Source organism: Mobula hypostoma, chromosome 5, assembly GCF_963921235.1.
Source record: "Mobula hypostoma chromosome 5, sMobHyp1.1, whole genome shotgun sequence".
Classification (NCBI taxonomy): Eukaryota; Metazoa; Chordata; class Chondrichthyes; order Myliobatiformes; family Myliobatidae; genus Mobula; species Mobula hypostoma.
Window position 1 is genome coordinate 26031627 of NC_086101.1, and position 21212 is coordinate 26052838.

General features: G+C 41.6%; 1 protein-coding gene across 1 annotated transcript in view; it reads right to left on the minus strand.

The window, feature by feature from the left end:
- Positions 1 to 21212, minus strand: part of LOC134347292 (uncharacterized) — an 87539-nt gene that overhangs the window by 13346 nt on the left and 52981 nt on the right. The window lies entirely within an intron of this gene.

Here is a 21212-nt window from a genome sequence, read left to right on the forward strand (position 1 = left end):
CTAACGAGTTGCATATTTAGAGATGCCCGGTATAAAGGGGTTTCACATATATCAGGCCTGATCATACTGAATGACAGGAAAAGAGCTGAAGATGACGTTGGTCTAATTTTCACACATTGCATTTCCTTGTGTTTTAGAATAAATAAGTTAGAACATACACTGAATGGACACTTTATTAAGCACATCAGCATACTTGCTTGTTAAAACAAATATCTGATCAGCTGAACTTGTGGCAGCAACTCAATGTATAGATGTCATGGTCCAGTCCGTGAAGTTGCACTCCGGGTCCATGGACTCAGGACTCCGGGTATTCCAGCAGTCCCTCATTTTGTTGAGTTAATCATAGGCACCTGATCCTCATCTTTGGGCTTGGAATATAAGTAGCCTTGGGGTCGAGTGTGGGCTGCTGGTTTGTCTTGTCAGTCCCTCTTGGAGCAAACTGCTGGTGGAAGACTAGTGAAACCATTCGTGATCTCTAGGCCTGGTTGGAGGACCACCGTTTCATGGAGCCTTGTTGCCACTCGTTGGAGTAGTCTTTGCGGTATGGATTTGGCTGTTTCCCGGGTCAGCTGAGTGGCCGTCAGCCACTCTGAGCTAAGTAGGGATCCAGCTCTTCCCGTAGCCAGCGGCGGTTGCTGGATGTAACTGCGACTCGGAGCAACCCCGAAGCAGAAGTGGAATTGTCCGTTGTTCTTTGGTGTTTGTCTCTTCTTGTCCTTGCCTCTGTGGGGTAAGACAGACTGTTTTGATGTTGCCCTGCGGGGGATCTGTGCTATCTTGTTCTCGCCTCCGTGGGGTAAGTGAGGCTGTTCTGCCGTTGCCCTGCGGGTGGTCAGGTCTTGTCTTGTCTTTGCCTTTGTTGGGTAAGTCCGGCCGTTACCCAACAGGTGGACCTCTCCCACCTTGGTGTGGAGAGGTTGAGTCCCAGCTTGTCTAAGTACAAGTCTCAGCTCTATGTCTATGTACTGTCCTGTCTCATTTTGATGCCTTGTTAATGATGAGCTAGGGCTTTACTCTTTGGAGAGAAGGAGGATGAGAGGAGACATGATAGAATTGTACAAGATAATAAGAGGAATAGATGGTGGATAGCCAGCGCCACTTCCCCAGGGCACCACTGCTCAATACAAGAGGACATGGCTTTAAGGTAAGGGGTGGGAAGTTCAAAGGGGATACTAGAGGAAGGCTTCTTACTCAGAGTGGTTGGTGCATGGAATGCACTGCCTGATTCAGTGGTGGAGGCAGATAAACTTGTGAAGTTTAAGAGACTACTAGGCAGGTATATGGAGGAATCTAAGGTAGGGCCTTATCTGGGAGGCAGGGTTTGATGGTCGGCACAACATTATGGGCCGAAGGGCCTGTACTGTGCTGTACTATTCTATGTTCTATGATCCCCGGCTTTTCGAAGGAGAAGTCCCGGCTCTATGTTGATGTTCAGTTCCCAGTTGATCTCTCAGTTCCAGCCTCCGAGTTATTAGCCTCCAAGCCTCAAGACCAAGTCCCCAGCTTCTCAGATCAAGATCCCAGACCCCAGCCGGCAGCCAAGCTCAGGATCCCAGACCCCAGCCGGCAGCCAAGCTCAGGATCCCAGACCCCAGCCGGCAGCCAAGCTCAGGATCCCAGACCCCAGCCGGCAGCCAAGCTCAGGATCCCAGACCCCAGCCGGCAGCCAAGCTCAGGATCCCAGACCCCAGCCGGCAGCCAAGCTCAGGATCCCAGACCCCAGCCGGCAGCCAAGCTCAGGATCCCAGACCCCAGCCGGCAGCCAAGCTCAAGATTCCAGACCCCAGACCCCAGACCCCAGCCGGCAACCAAGCTCAAGATCCCAGACCCTGGCCGGCAGTCAAGCTCCGAGAACCCAAGCCTCGAGGATCCCAAGCCAAGCTCCGAGAACCCAAACCTCGAGGATCCCAAGCCAAGCTCCGAGAACCCAAGCCTCGAGGATCCCAAGCCAAGCTCCAAGCACACAAGCCTGAAGTCCCCAGTCTACAAGCTCACGACCCAAGGCCCCAGCCTGCAGCCAAGCTCTAGACACAAGACCCCAGCCTTAAGCCTCAAGAGCAAACACCCCAGACTGTCTCGAAGCTTAGGCCTCCAGACCCCAGCCACATCCTCTCCTGAAGTTATGTCATCTCCTTGCCTGTTTCTGGGGCCGAGCCCAAGGCAAGACCCAAGTTCTGGGTCCTTGTCCACTCTCGGGCTCGGAGTCGAAGCCTTGTCTCCTAGTCCATGGTTTCTAGTCCTGGTCCCGCTTTCCCTCGCCCAAGTCTGCGTTCTTCTCTCTGCTCCTGGACTGAATCCTGTCAGGTCCGTACTCTAGTCAAGTCCTGTTCCTTGTACTTCAGTGTCTTGCAGTTGGGTCCGTTCCCAACGCCCAATTGTGACAATAGAGGCATGCAGACATGGTCAAGAGCGCCAGTTGTTATTCAGATCCAACATCAGAATTCAGAATGGTGAATAAATATGATCCCAGTGATTTTGCCAGTGATTGTTAGTACCAGGCAAGTTGGTTTACAGAACATGTTGAACCTTGAAGTGGATGGGCTACAGCAGCAGATGAGTACAAACATACACTCAGAGGCTACTATATTGGATACAGGAAGTACCTAATAAACTGGATGTGTGTGTGTACATGATGTAGTGTAAGCTATATAAACCTACTCCACAATAATCTAACCCTTCACTCCTACACAGCACATTTCCCCTATTTAATTACAGCTACATTTATATCTAAGAATCCGTTAAATGGCCAGTATCGTAATAACCAATACAAGCTATAGAAATGCATCCCAGGCACCTACCACTCTCTGTGTTTAAAAAAAAACAAAAACTATAAAAACTACCTCTGGCATCTCTCTTAAACTTTCCTCCACTGGGATAAGATATATGTCCTTTAGTATGAGCCATTGCAATTCTGCGTATTGGCTCTCCACTCCATGGTTAGCATAACCTTATACATCTCTATCAAGTCACCTATCCTTCCTCTTCACTCCATAAAGAAAACCCTAGTTCCCTCAACTTATCCTTATGTAAAGCAACATCCTATTAAATCTCTTTCGCACCCTCTGTAAAGCTTCTACATCTTTCAAATAAGACAACCAGAGCTGAACATAATCCTCTATGTGTGGCCCGTGCAGAGTTTTACAGAGCTACATCATTCTCTCTAGGCTCTTGAATTCAATCTCAGACTAATAAAAGCCAACATCGTAGTCAAGTCAAGTCAAATTCATTTATAAAGCACACTTAAAAGCAGCCCATGTTGACCAAAGTGCTGTACACCTTCTTAAACACCCTGTCAACTTTTGTGGCAACATTGACATGGACCCTCAGATCCTTACGTTGCTCTACATTGCTAGGAATCCTGTTCTTAATCTTCTCCTCCACCTTCAAGTTCGATCTTCCAAAGTGCATTATCACACTTTTTCCCGAATGGATCTCCATCTGCACATTTCCATCCTGCTCTGCATCTTGTCAGTATCCTCTTGTAACCTATGAAAACCTTCTACACGATCCAAACAACCCCAATGTTAGTGTTAGCAGCAAACTAACTAAACCACCTTTTCACCTCCTTATCCAAGTCATTTATAAATTGCACAAAGGCCAGGGTTCCTAATTCAGATCACTGATACATCAGTAGTCTCTGACATCCAGACAGAATATGCTTCATCTACCGCCACTTTCTGTCTTCAATGGGCAAGCCAGTTCCAAATCCACACAGCCATGCTTCCATACTCTGACTTTCTGGATGTCCAACCATGGGGACACTTGTCAAACACCTTATCAAAGTCTGCATACACAGGATCCTCCAACCAACTTTCACCATTTTAATTTGTCACCTCTTCAAAACACACAATTAGGCCTCCGCTGCATTACCTGCCCCTCACAAAGCTACGCTGACAATCCTGAATAAGACAATGATTCTCCATGTGGTCATGAATCCCATGACTATGTATCCTTACCAGAATGTTACCCACCACTCATATAAGACTCACTGGTCTATAATTCTCAGGATTATCCATATTTCATTTCTTGGACAAGTTTTAGGGAGTTGGATAGGTCTGTCAATCAACTGGCTACTTCAACCGGGATAGTATTAATTTCTTGGTAGTTGTTTGAATATGAGGAATTCAGGTAAAATAGGACTATTCTATCTCATTCATGATTTGTATTTTGAAGATGGTGGAAGGCCTTTCACCTGCTGCGGTAAACCCTACCACGAAATTCTATATTAGCCAGATTACCAAATCGAATATTCCAGTTTAGTTGTTGGACTGAAACTGAGGAATAAAAAAAAACATTAAGTTACGTTAACTGTTGTACTCAGCATTAGCTTCGCTCAATGAGATAATGACCTTAAAGTAATGCAAAACATTTGAAAGGAAAGTACACTTACTGCCAGGCTTAACCATTTGTGACACAACTTCTTGGTTTTACTGTTCTTTTCATGCAGATCCATAAATCTACCAGAAAGTGCTGCTTCCCCTGCATCTGCTACCAACTGTTGGAGAACTGACAGTACACTTTGCTTGGAGATTATAATATCTATAATGATCTCATGCCTTTGATGGGTGAATCACAATGTGTCAGCTGTTTTTTGCATTACGTGAGGAAGAAGTGTCTTGGATGCATCGGTGAGAATAATTACTAATTGGCTGCAAGAAGCATTTTGATATTTCAAGACTGCCAAATCCAGGCTCACAGTACTTATCAGACAATAGTGTAGATAAGTAGTCCTGTATAGTTTGAAAGCCAGTTGCCACAGTCTCTAAAGTTGGTGGTGAGAAAGGCAAATACAATGTTAGCATTCATTTCAAGAGGACTAGTATATGAAAACAAAGATGTAAAGCTAAGTCTGCACCAAGTGAGTCTCATAACTTCAAGGATTACAGCACTCAATGTCTTTCTGCTGATATAGATTTTTGCATCGTTTTAAAAGGGCCACTTTGTCCTACTTGCAGAGATAGAAGCTGATGTCATTGGCCCATGACTGTCTGGTACTACTGCACCTAAAAATCATCATTTTCCAACAAAGTGAGCAAACACTTGCCCACAGATTTTCATTCAATATTGATATTTCATCTACAGGAAGAGTTCTTCACGTGCAAAAAAAAATGTTCCTTGGATTTTATATTGCAAGTTCCTTTAATTATAGCTTTCCTGTCTAAAGCATTGCTCTCGTGCTTTCGCTGTTGTGGTGACTGTGTTCAATGTTTGATTCTATGCATCTTGAACACTTTTTAAATGTTAATCTATAAATGGGCACCTATCACCTTAGAGATGATGTGCTAAACTGTGAAGAAAGCAGTGTGAAATGCTTTGACACACAAACCACTGATACTGTCCAGAAGTCGTTTGATACAATTTAGAAATACATGTGTGTGACGAATTATTATTTTCAGCTGCTTTGTGGTCAGCTGTCCTTCACTATTGATGCCAGAAGAGTGAATTGCTTTAAAAGTGAATATTTTTCAGTATCACTCCTACATAGAGGTACCTGTCTAGGGCCAAAACCACCTGTACTAATGAGTGAGGGTGGCAAATATTGCAATCAAATAATATCCAGCAGCGTTGATGTCGACACAGTATCTCCAGGTGACTGGGGCATGCTAGCCTCATCACCCATTAATTAGTCACTTTCTCCTCTTGAAGTTCTTATGCAGAACCTGTTGTACCAATATAAGCAGCACTGATCGTCCCCTACAACTAACAGACTTTAACAACAAGACTGAATAATTTCAAGAGATACTGTGTTAATACAATATTATGGTCTACCTGAATGATTTTGTGAAGAAAAGTCAAGGAAGTAGATGTTTTGAAATAATGAAGTTATGTACAAATTGTGCAGATAACATTCTCACAGCTGTCATAGGTGTGGAGGTCTGAGGTTCCACACCACCAGCGTCAAAATCGCAACTTACCATTAGCCACGCAGCCCTAGAACAAAACTGCACCAGCATGATCACTACAGTTTCGCAACACCATTATCACTTTGATCACTTTGCACTAAAATTGACCTTTTTTTGTTCTGTGTTCTTCCTCATTAAAAATTCTATATAATTTACATTAAATTATATGTTTTTCTTGTGAGTGGTATGTATGCGATACCATGTGCCTGGGATGCTATTGCAAGCAAGTTTCTCATAGCACCTCTGCATGCATGTACTTATGCAGATGGCAATAAACTTGAATTTGATTAAACTATTGGCAGTCACAGCTCTGCCAAAATACTCCTACGCTGCACACCACCCTTCTTTAAAACACTCGCTTTAACTGTGTTTTTTTAAATCACGTGTTTTATGTGGAATACTATGATTTTTTTTTCTGAGTTTCCTGAACATTTATGATATTGAAGGTATGATATAGTTAAGGACTTTAGATGATTATGGAAAGCACATGGTTATAAAAGAACAAGAGGAAAATATCAACATGATGCCTTTGTTTGCTTCACTTTGGTGAAACGTGGGAGGCAACACAAAAAAAATCTTTACATTAGTCAAGTTTAGCAGTTAAAAGCAAAGATAGGTGTTTCAACATATCAACTGAGGTGGGAGCAGCATCAGCCAATGTTGCGGAGGCGTTTCAGTGAACGATGTAAATTTGTGGTCGGAAGTACATTTTCAGAATTGATTCTCTATGCTTGCCAAAAAGTCCCATTTGAGTTTCATTAAATGAGTCATGAAAATCCTGTCTGCCAAACAGTAACTATTGTTCTAAAGAACAAAATAGATCCCAACATTGTCCTTGCAGTATTATATTTCCAACCTTCTCCAAACCAACAATCTTTCAAATAGTGTCCTGGTATCGCTTCTAATATTATGCAACTCAACACTTGAAACAAACTCTGATGAAAGATTTGTCTTACTGCCTTCTAAAAGACATCCATAGAACATGTCGTCCATTTCTTTATCTCCGCATAAAGTCATATTAAAAAAGTTTTTTTTTCATAAATTGATACTGATTTATCTATTTGTGTCTTTGTGCGTTACTCTCAACGTTTACTGTTATTCTTACAAATTATGGTTTGAAATCCTTTTACACAGATGTACGACTCGAAATAATCTATTGTTGCCAAATCGATCTCTATTCCCCTTTCTAAAACAAAGCTACTCTATTTGTTTCTCCCTGACTGAGCAGAAGATGCAGGGAGATCCATCATCTATTAGAATACCTCACTATTAACCAGCACTGAGAACCATTAGGTTACATTGCCCATGCTGGTTCCTTGGTAGAGATCTCCATTAAATTCACATATTTCACATGGTTCTACATTTGCATCTATGTAATTATCCAATTTTCTTTGAAGATTGATTCCAAACCTCAGAAATCCCTGCCCAACAACACTGTATGAGAAACTTCACCAGAAAGCTTGGGTGGTTCAAGTTGGCAACTCTTCTTTCAGAGACAATATGGGATGGTCTTTTGCAGAAACATCAGCATAAATAAAACAAACTGTATTCCAGTTTGGAAGTTGCTATCTAAAATCATACTTCCTTACAACATCTCTGGTACCTACCTTTCTGCTACAAGAAGTAATATTTAATTTAACAGAATGGTTCAGTTTTGGATTACTTTGACAAATCTTAATATAACTTCCCTGCTCTAACATGCCCCACAGCAACTTCTGAAATTCGAAGCAATATGGACACCGTTCATTCTCAGGAAATTTCTTCTGATTTTGGATATCATTTCATAAGTGTTGGAGCTAGAAATGTACACCACCCTCCGTCTGCAAATGACCCACTAGTCAGATATGCCATAATATATGTTCCTTTCTTCTAAAAATAAAGCCAAGCATCCAATATTGTTTTCTAAATTGGTTTTCTCAGTTTTTTTTTTACATTTACCTCCATATCTGGCCCTTCCTACAACCTCCTTAAACAGTTACTATTTACCCTATGTACCATGTCTGATTTTTCCCAGAAAAATGTTTCACATTATACTTATTTGGAGTGAATTCGATTAATCATTATCCACCCATTATGCCAGAACAGATATAATAAGACCATCAAATATAGGAGCAGGATTAGGCTATTAGGCCCATTGAGTCTATTCAACCATTTGATCATGACTGATCCATTTTCCCTCTCAGACCCAATCTCCTGCTTTCTCTCTGTATCCCCTCATGCTCTGACTAATCAAGAACCTATCAATCTCTGCCTTAAATACACCCAGTGATTTAGCTTTCACAGTCTTCTGTTGCAATAAATTTCACAGATACTCCACTCTCTGGCTAAAGAAATCCCTCCTCATCACCATTCTAATACTATACATATTATTGCATTTGTAAATTTTGTGGCATTTACGAACTTAAGTTTCGAGCCGATAGTCTATGTACAGCATAAAGATCAGTGGTCTGGGGAGCATTTCTGTATTGTTCTCTGCAATCTGAAAAATCATTGTGTCATGGTCCGGTCCGTGAAGTAATATTCCGGTTCACGGTCTGGTCTGTAGACTCAGGACTCTGGGTCTTCCAGATGTCCCTTGATTGAGTTAATCATAGGCACCTGATTCCCATCTTGGGGCTTGGAATATAAGTAGCCTTGGGGTTCAGTGTGAGCTGCTGGTTTGTTTTGTCAAGATCCCCTGGGAGCAACGTGCCGGTGGAAGGCTAGAGCGGTCACTTGCCATCTTTAGGCCGCGTTGGGGAATCATCCCCTCATGGAGCCTTGCTGTCAGTAGTCAGAGCTGTCTTTGCGGTATTTCCCGGACCAGCAGAGTGTCTGCCAGCCGCTCCGAGCTAGGTAGGGATCCGGCTGTTTCCGTAGCCAGCTGAGGCTGCTGGCCGAACTGAGACTCGGAACTACCGCGAAGCAGAGATGGAACTGTCGGTCGTTCTTTGGTGTTTGTCTCTTCTTGTCCTCCATGGGGTAAGTCAGGCCGTTTTGCCATTGCCCTGCGGGGGGACATGTCTTGTCTTGTGTTTGCCTCTGTTGGGTAAGTCCGGCCGTTCTGCCGTTAACCAAGAGGTGGACCTGTCCCACCTTAGTGTGGAGAGGTTGAGTCTCGGCTTGTCTAAGTATAAGTCCCGGCTCTATGTCTGTGTACTGTCCTATCTCATGTTAGTGTCGTGTTAACGATGAGTCCTGGCTTTCCGAAGGACAAGTCCCGACTCTATGTTAATGTTCAGTTCCCAGTCGGTCTCTCAGATCCAGTCTCCGAGTTATCAGCCTCCGCATTTCAAGGCGAAGATCCTGCAGCCAAGCTCCAAGAACCCAAGCTTCAAAGAATCCGCAGCCAAACTCCAAGAACCCGAGCCTTGAAGATCCCGCAGGCAAGCACCAACAACCCAAGCCTCGAAGATCCCAATCCAAGGTCCAAGAACACTAGACTGAAGTTGCCTGCTGCCAATCTGAAGACCCAAGACCCCAGCAGGCCTCCAAGCTCCACACTCTAGACCCAAGACCCCAGCCGGCCTCCAAGCTCCAGACTCTAGACCCAAGACCCCAGCCGGCCTCCGAGCTCCAATCTCGATCCAAAACCCCACTCTCAAGCCTCAGGGGCAAAGACCAAGCCTGTTTCCAAGCTCAGGCCTCTAGAACCCAGGCTCGTCCTGTCCTGAAGCCATGTCATCTCCTTGCCTGGTTCTGGGCTCCGATCCTGAGGCAAGACCCAGGTTCTGGGTCCTTGTCCAGTCTTGGGCTCGGAGTCGAAGCCTTGTCTCCTACTCCATGGTATCTAGTCCTGGTCCGGCTTTCCCTGGCTCAGATCTGCGTTCTTGTCCCTGCTCCTGGTCTGAATCCTGTCACGTCCCTACTCTAGTCAAGTCCTGTCCCCTTGCACTGTCTCGCATTTGGGTCCGTTCCCAGCACCCCATTGTGACACAGTGTTCACTAGTACTGTTTTTCCTTCAGTTAATTATGACAATTTTGTTTTGTAATTCTACATAAACATCTTCAACTTCATGGCTCGAATAATACTTTCACTCAGTTCAAAAAATATCTCAAAGAAGATAGTAAAACATTTGTTTCTATTAATAAATCTGCAGTGTATTTTTAGCGACCAGCCTATATATTTTAATTAATTTTGACTTATTTTATTGATTTCAAATTTTTATCCACCACTGATAAAAACTTGACTGACTTGTTAATGACAAATTTATCACACTTCCCTTTCTTAGGAGAGTGCATAGTATTTAAATCTGTCTACTCCACTGACATCCAAGAAGGCATGAAATTCAGAACCAATTTGTCATTAATAGGCCAGTCAAACTATAATCAGGAGTGAACAACCAGATGATGCAAAGGCCATCGGAGTTACAATTTCCTCCCTTATTGTGTGTCATGTGGGAATATTTCTTCAGACCACTACTATTAAAAATACATTCTCTTTATACATCCTTTTTAATTTTGCGTCTTATCCCAACTACTTTAGCTGTCTCCTGCACCAAGAAATAACCTGCTTTTTCTTAATTATTTCAATCTCTACATTTTTCAGTCATCCAGAAAGCTCTTTGTGGTTACTCTTTCTTGTCTTCACAGATAACTTAGTACCTGAATCCTCTACTCCTCTTTGAAGGACAACCCATTGCTCAATTTTATTATTATTTTTTTTAAATGAGCCCAAAGAGCTACATGACCCAGCAACCCAGTTACTTAATCCTAGCCTAATTACAGGATAATTTACAGTGACCATTTTAACCTACTAACTGGTAGGCCTGTAGAACATGGAAGAAAACTGGAGCACCCAGAGAAAACGCAAGCACTCACAGGGAGGATGTACATACTTCTGGCAGTCAGCATCAGAATGGAATTCTGAACTCTGATGTCTCATGCTGTAATAGTGCCATGTTAACAATTATACTACCATGTTGTCCAATTGTTGTACTAACCAATCATTTTATTCTCGTCTAGATGGATCAGATTACGTCTAAAGAAAGAGCACAATATTGCGGACCTGGCCATCTGAAACAAATGCAAAGCGGCTCTGTACAATCTACCCTTGTGGTCAAACCACTAACTCACAGTAGATGCTGCAAACATATTCAATGCAGAAGTTATCTTTTACACATTTTACAATTTATTTTCCATTCTTGCACTTTACATTCTTCGTACCCTAGTCTACATAAAAATGTTTGAAGTCCCTCTATATACAGTATATTAAGTATTTTCTCACATCTTGTTTTCTCAGTTACTTTGTGGGCTGATATCAGCTGAGCTCTGGGCGGAAAATGGAAATAAAGATAAGATCTATTGCATGCTGAATGCAGTAACATCTGTAACATACGCGGTTTCGTGAGTACCTAAGAATTAAACATATAATACTTGACTGAGCTGAGTGAAATAATTTATAGCATTAATCAGATCATTCCCTTAGCAACCTATTCCTTGTGGCCACTATATTAAAATACAATGCAGCATTAATTGCAGTTTCATATGTGTAATTAATTTATATGACAATAAATTAATCTGTTCCAATTATGAAAAAAAAATCAGTTGAATCATTACCCATTTACACTTTGTCAAAAAGAAAGAGAAACATTCCAAACAAAACATTATCACTGATGGCACTGATTAGAACATATATGCAAGAAATATTGAACCAATACTTGATAAGCAGAAACACATTTTTGTATATACAGAAGCCTATTGTGTCTAATTGATTAGTGTAATGCTGATGATAGAGTTAGATGTGTTGTTAATTGAATTTACTTTATTAATTACATCCTTCAGATACATAAGGACTAAAAATCTTTACGTTACATCTCCATCTCAATGTGGCAAAGTTGTTTCCCATGGTGGGGGAGTCTAGTACGAGAGGGCATGTTTTAAGGATTGAGGGGCGCCCATTCAGAACAGAGATACGAATTTTTTTTTTTTAGCCAGATGGTGGTGAATCTGTGGAATTTGTTGCTACGGACAGCAGTGGAGGTCAAGTCATTGGGTGTGCTTAAGCCAGAGATTGATAGGTATCTGAGTAGCCAGGGCATTATATGTTATGGTGAGAAGGCGGAGGTGTGAGACTAAATGAGAGAATTGATCAGCTCATGATAAAATGGCGGAGCAGACTTGGTGGACCGAATGGCCGACTTCTGCTCCTTCCTCTTATGGTCTAAATGTGCAATGTGCAACTTATAGTAATTTATCATAAATATTATGTACAGCAGGATAGTCTATATAACATAGAAATACAGTTGTGTCAGCATAAATTAGGCAGTCCGATGGCCTGGTGGAAGAAACTGTCCCAGAGCCTGTTGGTCCTGGCATTTTATGCTGCGGTATCATTTCCCGGATGGTAACCCCTGGAACAGTTTGTGGTTGCGGTGACTCAGGTCTCCAAAGATACTTCTGGCCCTTTGTACACACCTGAATTTGTAAATGTCCTGAACAGTGGGAAGTTCACATCTGCAGATCTGCTGGGCTGTGGCACCACTCTCTGCAGAGTCCTGCGATTAAGGGAACAGTCTCAGAGCTTCTTGTCGAGCCTGGAGGAAATTATGGTGTTGAATGCTGAACTGTAGTCCTAGAACAGCGTTCTCACATAAGCATCCCTCCTCTCCAGATGTGTAAGGATGGTGTTTACAGCTGAGGCTATTGTGTCATCAAAATAACTTGAAGGGTACTATTCTCCATATGCTTTCATTTCTCTAATGCAGTGACAAGTGAAAATGTCCTCAAAATGATTTGGGTTTTTCTCAAGATAATTTATCCTAAGAACTATTAAAATATGTACTTCATTCCTTATTGGCACTTACGATATGAAAATTTCTCTGTCTCTCAGATATCAAAACTAAACATCTCAGTAAACCTTGAATGTCAACCTTTTTTTTAATGAAAAAAGGATGAGTCTTATTTACATGCATTACAGTTTTACTATTAATAAAACTAGAACAGACAGATTGAAAGAAATGAAGCATTTTCGAAAAATTGTTCAAATTTATTTCTATTAATCTCTAAAAAGATCATCGAAATATATCATTTATAAATAATTGTAATTCTAACCATGTACCAGCAAATACTGATGAGTAACCAAGTCTGCAAGGATTTCAAAATGTATTACACAACGTCATGTGTTCTCACAACTGTCACTGGCACCAAGCTGGAGTGAGATATAGACAATAGACAATAGGTGCAGAAGTAGACCATTCGGCCCTTCGAGCCTGCACCGCCATTCTGAGATCATGGCTGATCATCTACTATCAATATCCGGTTCCTGTCTTGTCCCCATAACCCTTGATTCCCCTATCCATAAGATACCTATCTAACTCCTTCTTGAAAGCATCCAGAGAATTGGCCTCCACTGCCTTCTGAGGCAGCGTGTTCCACACCTCCGCAACTCTCTGGGAGAAGAAGTTCCTCCTCAACTCTGTCCTAAATGACCTACCCCTTATTCTTAAACCATGCCCTCTGGTACTGGACTCTCCCAGCAACTGGAACATATTTCCTGCCTCTATCTTGTCCAATCCCTTAATAATCTTATATGTCTCAATCAGATCCCCCCTCCATCTCCTTAATTCCAGCGTGTACAAGCCCAGTCTCTCTAACCTCTCTGCGTAAGACAGTCCAGACATCCCAGGAATTAACCTAGTGAACCTACGCTGCACCTCCTCCACAGCCAGGATGTCCTTCCTTTACCCTGGAGACCAAAGCTGCACACAATACTCCAGGTGTGGTCTCACCAGGGCCCTGTACAAATGCAAAAGGATTTCCTTGCTTTTGTAATCAATTCCCTTCGTAATAAAGGCCAATATTCCATTAGCCTTCTTCACTGCCTTATCTTTTTGAAAATATCTCACTGCTCTCAGGTTTAGAAAAATGATTTGTTACTTGGGTTTGCGTAAAAAAAGTCATTATATATCTTTTTATTCCATGTGGGGTTTAAAGAATCGAGGGGTGGAACTGCATGATACATACCTTCAAAACTTCTGCGTGTGCTGTCTTGTCTCCTGCATTTTGTTTCCTGCAGTACTATTATTTACCAGCTTATACAGGTCTGTTTAAGCTCCAGGAGTACTTTTCCAATCTAATGTCTGCTGTCAATGTAGTATCAATTACTCATGAAATGCATTCCTCATTTGATCAAAGTGTACTGTTTGTATTGCAGTAAGTCTACGAATAAAAATACAATATAGAGCAAAACACCCTGCAATATAACCAGTCCGTGCTAGTGTTTCCATTCTGCTGCAGCTATCTTCTGTTTCCAATCCTCCCAATATATAAAGCAGAGCCTCCTCTCCTTTCTCATTCATATAGTATTCTGTCCTTCCTTACCTATATTATTATAAAGCTACACGAAATATACCTATGCCATTCAACTCAGTCACTCTATCTGGTCAGGAGTTGCACAATTTCAGCTCTTTCAAATTCTCTGTTGGGAGAATGCAGCAGTGCCTCGAATGCGTTTTCAAGTTCATCTCTTATTTAATCTTTACTTACATTTCTGTTTAATGTATCTCTAAATTTGCCGGTTTCAAATGTTATATTTCTCTTTATCCTTTTGTTGGCTAAGTAGGGCAAAACAATACAGGTAATAGTCGCAAGTTGACAGTGTTGTTACGGTGTATGGTGTGTTGGCATTCATCAATTGTGGGATTGAGTTCCAGAGCTGTGAAGTAATTTTACAACTACACAAGAACTTGGTCAGACCGCACTTGGAGTATTGTGTTCAGTTTTGGTCACCTTACTACAGGAAGGATACGAATACCATAGAGGGACTGCAGAGGAGATTTACATGCATGTTGCCTGGATTGGAGGGCATACCTGATGAGAATAGGTTCAGTGTACTTGGCCTCTTTTTCCTTGGAGTGACGGATGACGAGAGATGATCTGATAGAGGTCTGTAGATGTTCAGGGGCACTGATCGTCTAGATAGCCAGAGGCTTTTCTTGCAGAGCTTAAGTGGCTAACACGAGTGGTCATAGTTCTAAGGTGCTTGGAAATAGGTGCCTGGGGGGTGTCAGGAGTAAATTTTTCACACAGAGAATGATGGTGCGTGCAGTGCCCTTCCAGCGGTGGTGGTGGAAATGAATACAATAGTGTCTTTTAAGAGTCTCTTAAATAGTTACATCGAGCTTAGAAAAATAGAGGCCAATGCGCTAGGGAAATTCTAGGCAGTATCTAGAGTAGGTTACGTGGTCGGCACAAAATTGTAGCCAAAGGGCCCGTATTGTGCTGTAAATTTCCATGTTCTATGTGCTATGACCAGATGAGGTGGATGTGGAGAGGATGCTTCCTGTGGTGGGGGTATCCAGAACGATAGGGCACAGTCTCAAAATTTAGGGGCGACCCTTTATAACAGAGGTAAGGAGGAATTTATTTTGCCAGGGAGTAGCAAATCTGTGGAATGCTCTGCCACAGACTACAGTAGAGGCCACGTTCTCTGTGTTATAATGGTGCTACAGACCATCTGTAAAGATAACATTGCTTGAGTATTATCCTATCAATTTCAAAGTTCAAAGAAAATTTATTATCAAAGTTTCTAAATGTTACCATATACTGCCCCAAGTTCATTATCTTGCAGTCTCTCACAGTAGAACAAACAAATGCAATCAGATCAATGAGAAACTACATACAAAGACTGACAAGCAATCAATGTGCAAAAGACAAACTGTGCAAATACAAAAATAAATATCACTGAACTATGAGTTGTAGAATCCTTGAAAGTGAATCTGAGTTACACAGATAATGCAATGTTAATGATTAGTTTAAAGATGCAATGATATTTTCTTACCATGAAACCTGCTATTTCTGGTCCAAATGCACTCTACATAGAAAGGTGGAAAAAGAAGAACAGGAGTAGACCGTTGGCACTTTTCCCTCCAAACTATGTGGGAGCAAGGCTATGCAGTAATCTAAATTTCCCTTTATCTCAGTCCAAAATGTTTTGCCTCATCTCCTTAGTTTTCACCCCCCCAGTTCTAGACCAACACAAAGGAAACATCCTCATTGAATCCATCATGCTAATCACATCAGACATTTGTATTTTTATGTGAGAATATACAGAGGCCTGGTTGACCCAAACTCTCCTCATTTGACAATCTTGCCATTTGTAATCATCTGCTTCTCTCCCTCAAAAACAATAAAACTTATTTTAATAAGGGGAGCAGTATTTCTTTAGTAAGTAGATAAACATTCATTGTGAAATTAAGCATCTGCAAGGAAATAATTTGCATTAATGCCCAGGTCCAGAAACTCACAATTCTTACTAACTTGAATAGGAAACCTTGTGCCAAAATGGTAATTCAATCTGCTTTATGAAGTCTAATAAAGAAGTGATGTGAATCATCATGTAATCTGTAGAGAATGGGAAATCAGAGTAAACTGTAGCATTAATTACAAATTAACAATGGAGCATAACAATAATATGTTCCTATTTACCTAATGATTTCTGGTTATTTATGCCTGCAATGCGTGCGAGACAACCACAATCGCTTAAGATGCTGACATATATTTTTAGTCAGTTTCCTTTGCATTAACACAAATTAGACAGCATGTATTTTTCATTCTTTCAACCATAAGTTTAAAACTAGTCGTTTAAAATATCTGTAAAGAACACCAACAGTTACTACAAGTGCGATCATATTTTCTGTGTCAAATGTTTTACGTTAAATCCTAACCATAGATGATATTTCTAGTCACAGGAACATGAACATAGAACAGCGCACTGCAGTATAGGCCCCTCAGACCACAATTTTGTGCTGACATTTTAACCTACTCCAAGATCAATCTCACCATTCCCTGCCACATAGCCCTCTATTTTTCTTTCATCCATATGCTGCTCTGAAAGAATCTTACATTTCTCTAATATCCCTGCATCTACTATCATTTCCAGCAGTACTTCCCATTATCTGTGTAAAAAGAAACTGGCTCCGATACCTCAACCCATACTTTTTCCACTCACCCTAATAGCCACTGCCATTCTGGGAATGGGGCAGTGGCTGCCCACTCTTACCATTCTATACACCTCTGTCAAGTCACCTCTCATCCTCCTCTACTCCGATAGGTAAAGCCTGACCTCACTCAACCTTTCTCAGAAGACAAATCTCTACTCCAGGTAGAATCCTGGTAAATCTCCTCTGGATTCTTTCTAAAGCTTTCACATCCTTCCTATAATGAGTTAAACAGAACTCAATATAATACCCTGAGTGTTGCCTGATCAGAGTTTGATAGAATTGCAACATTTCCTTGTCCCTTCTGAACCCAATTCCCCAGCTAATAAATGACACCATACCATATGACTTGTTAACCATCCTATCAACTTGTGCAGCCACTCTGAGAAATCTGAGTTTCGACTGCAAGGTCGCTCTGTTCCTCCATACTTTTAAGAATCCTGCTATTGTCCTTACATTCTGCCATCAAGTTAAGTTACAAGTTTTGGAAGGTTGAACACTATCCTGGATTGAATTACATCTCCCACCTCTCAGCCCAGCTGGGGATCCTGACAATGTCCTCTGACAGATATCTGCACTATCCACCACCCTACCAACCATTGGGTCCTACGCAAAAAAAAAAACATTAACTCACCCTTCTGCTTCCTTAACTAAGCCACTTATAAAATTCAACAAGACCAGGGGCCCCGGAATATATCCCTGCTGTACAGCTCCAGTCATATACTTCAAGGCACAATACGTTTCATCTACTACCACTCTCTGCCATCTGTGGGCAAGCCAATTCCAAACGTACACATCCAAGTTTCCTTGTGTTCCATGCCTTATGACCTTCATATTGTGCTTACACGGGGAACCCATGTCAAATATTTACTGATATACATACATGCACATACACCGCTTTACCTTCCTCAATTTTATTTTAGACAATGTATAGGAGCAGAATTAGGCCATTTGGCCGAGAGTCTGCTCCACAATTCAATGAAGGCTGATCCTTCTTTTTCCCCTCTTCAGCTCCACTCAACGGCCTTCGTGCCGTAACGTTTGATGCCATGGCCAACCAAGATGCTTGTCAATCTCCACCTGAAATATACCCAATGACCTGGCCTCCACTGCTGCCTGTGCTAACAAATTCCACAAATACACCTTCCATGGCTAAAGAAATTTCTCCGCATCTCTGATATAAATGGACACCCATCTATCCTGAGGCTGATCACTTTTATCCTAGACTCCCCCATCTGAGAAAACATCCCTTCCACGTCTACTGTTTATGTCGTTCAACATTTGAAAAGTTTCAATGAGATCCTCCCTCATCCTTCTAAAGCCCTGCGAGGATTAGCCCAAAACTATCAAACGTTCATCGTATGATAAACCCTTTAATTCCTGGAACCATCCTTGTAGACCTCCTTTGAATACCCTCCAACGTCAACATACCCTTAATTAGATAACAGGACCAAAATTGTTCACAATACTCAAGATGAAGCCTCACCAGTGCCTTATAAAGCGTCGGCATCACATTCTTGCTTTTGTATTCTAGACCTCTTGAAATGAATGCTAACCTCACCACTGACTTGACCGGCAAGTTAACCTTGAGGGCATTCTGTACAAGGACTCCCAAGACCCTTTCCATCTCAGACTTCTGGATTTTCATCCCATTTAGAAAATTGCCTGCATATTTATTTCTTCTGCCAATGTACATGACCATGCATTTTCCAAGATTTTATTTCATTTGACAATGTCATGCCCAATCTCCTAATCTATTTAAGTCTTTCTGCAGCCTTCCTGTTTACTCTACCTGCTGCTCCACCAATCTTTGTATCAACTCCAAACTTGGCAACATATCTATCCAATCCATCACCTAAATCATTGATATGCAGCATAAAAAGAAGCACTCTCATCACCAACCCCTCCAGAACACCACCAGTCACTGGCAGCCAAACGGAAAAGAACCCCTTTATTCCCACTCACTGGATCTTACAAATCAGCCAATATTTTATCTATTCCAGTAACCTTCCTGTAATGTCATGGACTCTTGAATTGCAAGCTGCCTCATGTGTGCGCCTTGTCAAAAGGCCTTCTGAAAATCCAAATATACCACACCCACTGCATCCCCTTTATCTATCTTACATGTAATCTCCTGAAAGAAGTCCATCAGGTTCATCAGGCAAAAATTTCCATCAGTGAAACATTGCTGACTTTGTCCTATGTTGTCTGTGTCACCAGGTACTCCATAACCTCACTTTTTACAGCTGATTCCAACATGTTACAATCCACTGACGTCAGGCTATCTGCTCTGTAATTTCCTTTCTGCTGGCTTCCTCCTTTCTTAACCTGTGCAGCGACATTTGCAATCTTCTAATCCTCTAGAAACATGTCCAATGATTCTTGAAAGGTAATTACGAATGTCTCCACAATCTCTACCGCTACCTCTTTCAGAATCTTTGGGTGCAGTTCATCTGGTCCGAGTGACTTACATACCTTTAGCACTTTCAGCTTTTTCAGTACATTCTCCCTTGTAATATTTACTGCACTCACTTCTCTTCCCTCAGACCGTTCAACAACTGGCACACTGCTTGTGTTTTCCACAGTGAAGATTGATGAAAAATACTCATTTCGTTCATCTGCCATCCTCATGTTCCCAGAACTTTCCCGGCCTCATTTTCCAGCAGTCCTATAGCCACTCCCATCTCTCTTATATTTTATATATCTGAAAAGCTTTTTCCATAAACCTTGATATTGTTTGATGGCTTTCTTTCACATTTCATCTTTTCCCTCCTCACGATTCTTTCAGTTGCTTTCTGAAGGTTTTTAAAAGCTTTCCAATCCTTTATCTTCCCACTATTTTTTGCTTTGTTTTATGCTCTCAATTTTGATTTATTATGAGCTTTGGAATTCCCTTGTCAGCCATGGTTGCATTATTTTGCCATTTGAGTATTTCTTAGTTTTTGGAGTATATCTATCCTGCACCTTCCTTATTGTTCCCAGAAACTCATGTCATTGCTTCTCTGTTGTCATCCCTGCCATCTGTTTCCGGTTTACTTTGGCCAGATCCTCTCTCATGCTGCTGTATTTACTTTACTCCACTGAAATACTACTGTATCATACTGCATTTTCTCCCTATCAAATTTCAAGCTGTATTCAATCATATTGTGATCACTCCTTTACTGTAGGCTCCCCAATCACCTTTGCTCATTACCAGACACCCAATCCACCAGACTGAACCCCTCGTAGTGCCAATGACAATCTGCTCTAAATAAACATCTTGTAGGCATTAAACAAGTTTATCCTTGAGATCCATTACCAAACTTTTTTTCCAAATTGACCTGCATGTTAAAATCTCCCATGCCCAGAAAAACAATGTCAGGTTGTGTATTGTATATATTTCTCTGACATTAAATGTACCTATTGAACTATCACAACATTACATGCTTTTCTACTTCCCATTGTAATCTTCATTCCACATTCCAGCCAACGTTTCGAGGCCTGTATATAACTGCCATCAGGTTTCTTTTATCCTTGCAGTTTCTGAAATCAACCCACAAAGATTCAACATCTTCTGATTCTATGCCACAATTTTCTAAAAATGTAACTTCCATTCTTTACCAGAAGAGCCATGCCACACACCTTGCCCACTATCCTAGCCCTCCGATACAGTGTATAACCCCGGACATTTCACTTCCAACTACAAGCATCTTTCTGCCAGGATTCAGTGATGGCCCACAACATCATATCTGACCATTTGTAAAAGTGCTAAAAATCATCTACCTTATTTCTTATACTCAATGTAATGAGATATAACACTATGAGTACTTTTACTACTCTTTGTTGATTCTGCATATCTAATGCACTGATCTTCACCCTGTGGTCTGCAATTGTATCCTTCTTGGCAGTCTGATTGCACGCTATTTTTGCTTTTTTGCCATCCATCCTATCCTTAGTCCCTTCACTCTGGTTCCCACCCACTTGCCAAATTAGTTTAAATCCTCCCTGACAGCTTTTACAGCAAGAATATTGGTCTTCCTCTGGTTCAGATGCAACCCATCACTTTTAAACTGATCATTCACCCTCTCCGAAGAGATTCCAATTATCCAAGAACCTGAAGCTCTACCCCCTGCACCAGCTTCTCAGCCAGGCATCAATCTGTTTCTACCCTCACTGGCATGTAGCATAGGCAGCAATCCATAAAACACTATCCTGGAGGTCCTGCTTCTCATCTTATTGCCTAGCTCTCTAAATTATCTCTCTAGGACCTCATTTCTTTTCCTTCCTTTGTCATTGGCACCAATATGTACCAAGACATCCGACTGCTCTACCTCCCTCTCCAAAATGCTCTGAATGCAATCTGAGACATCAGTGCCACTAATCTGGTCTCCATGTCATTCCCCGGGAGGTC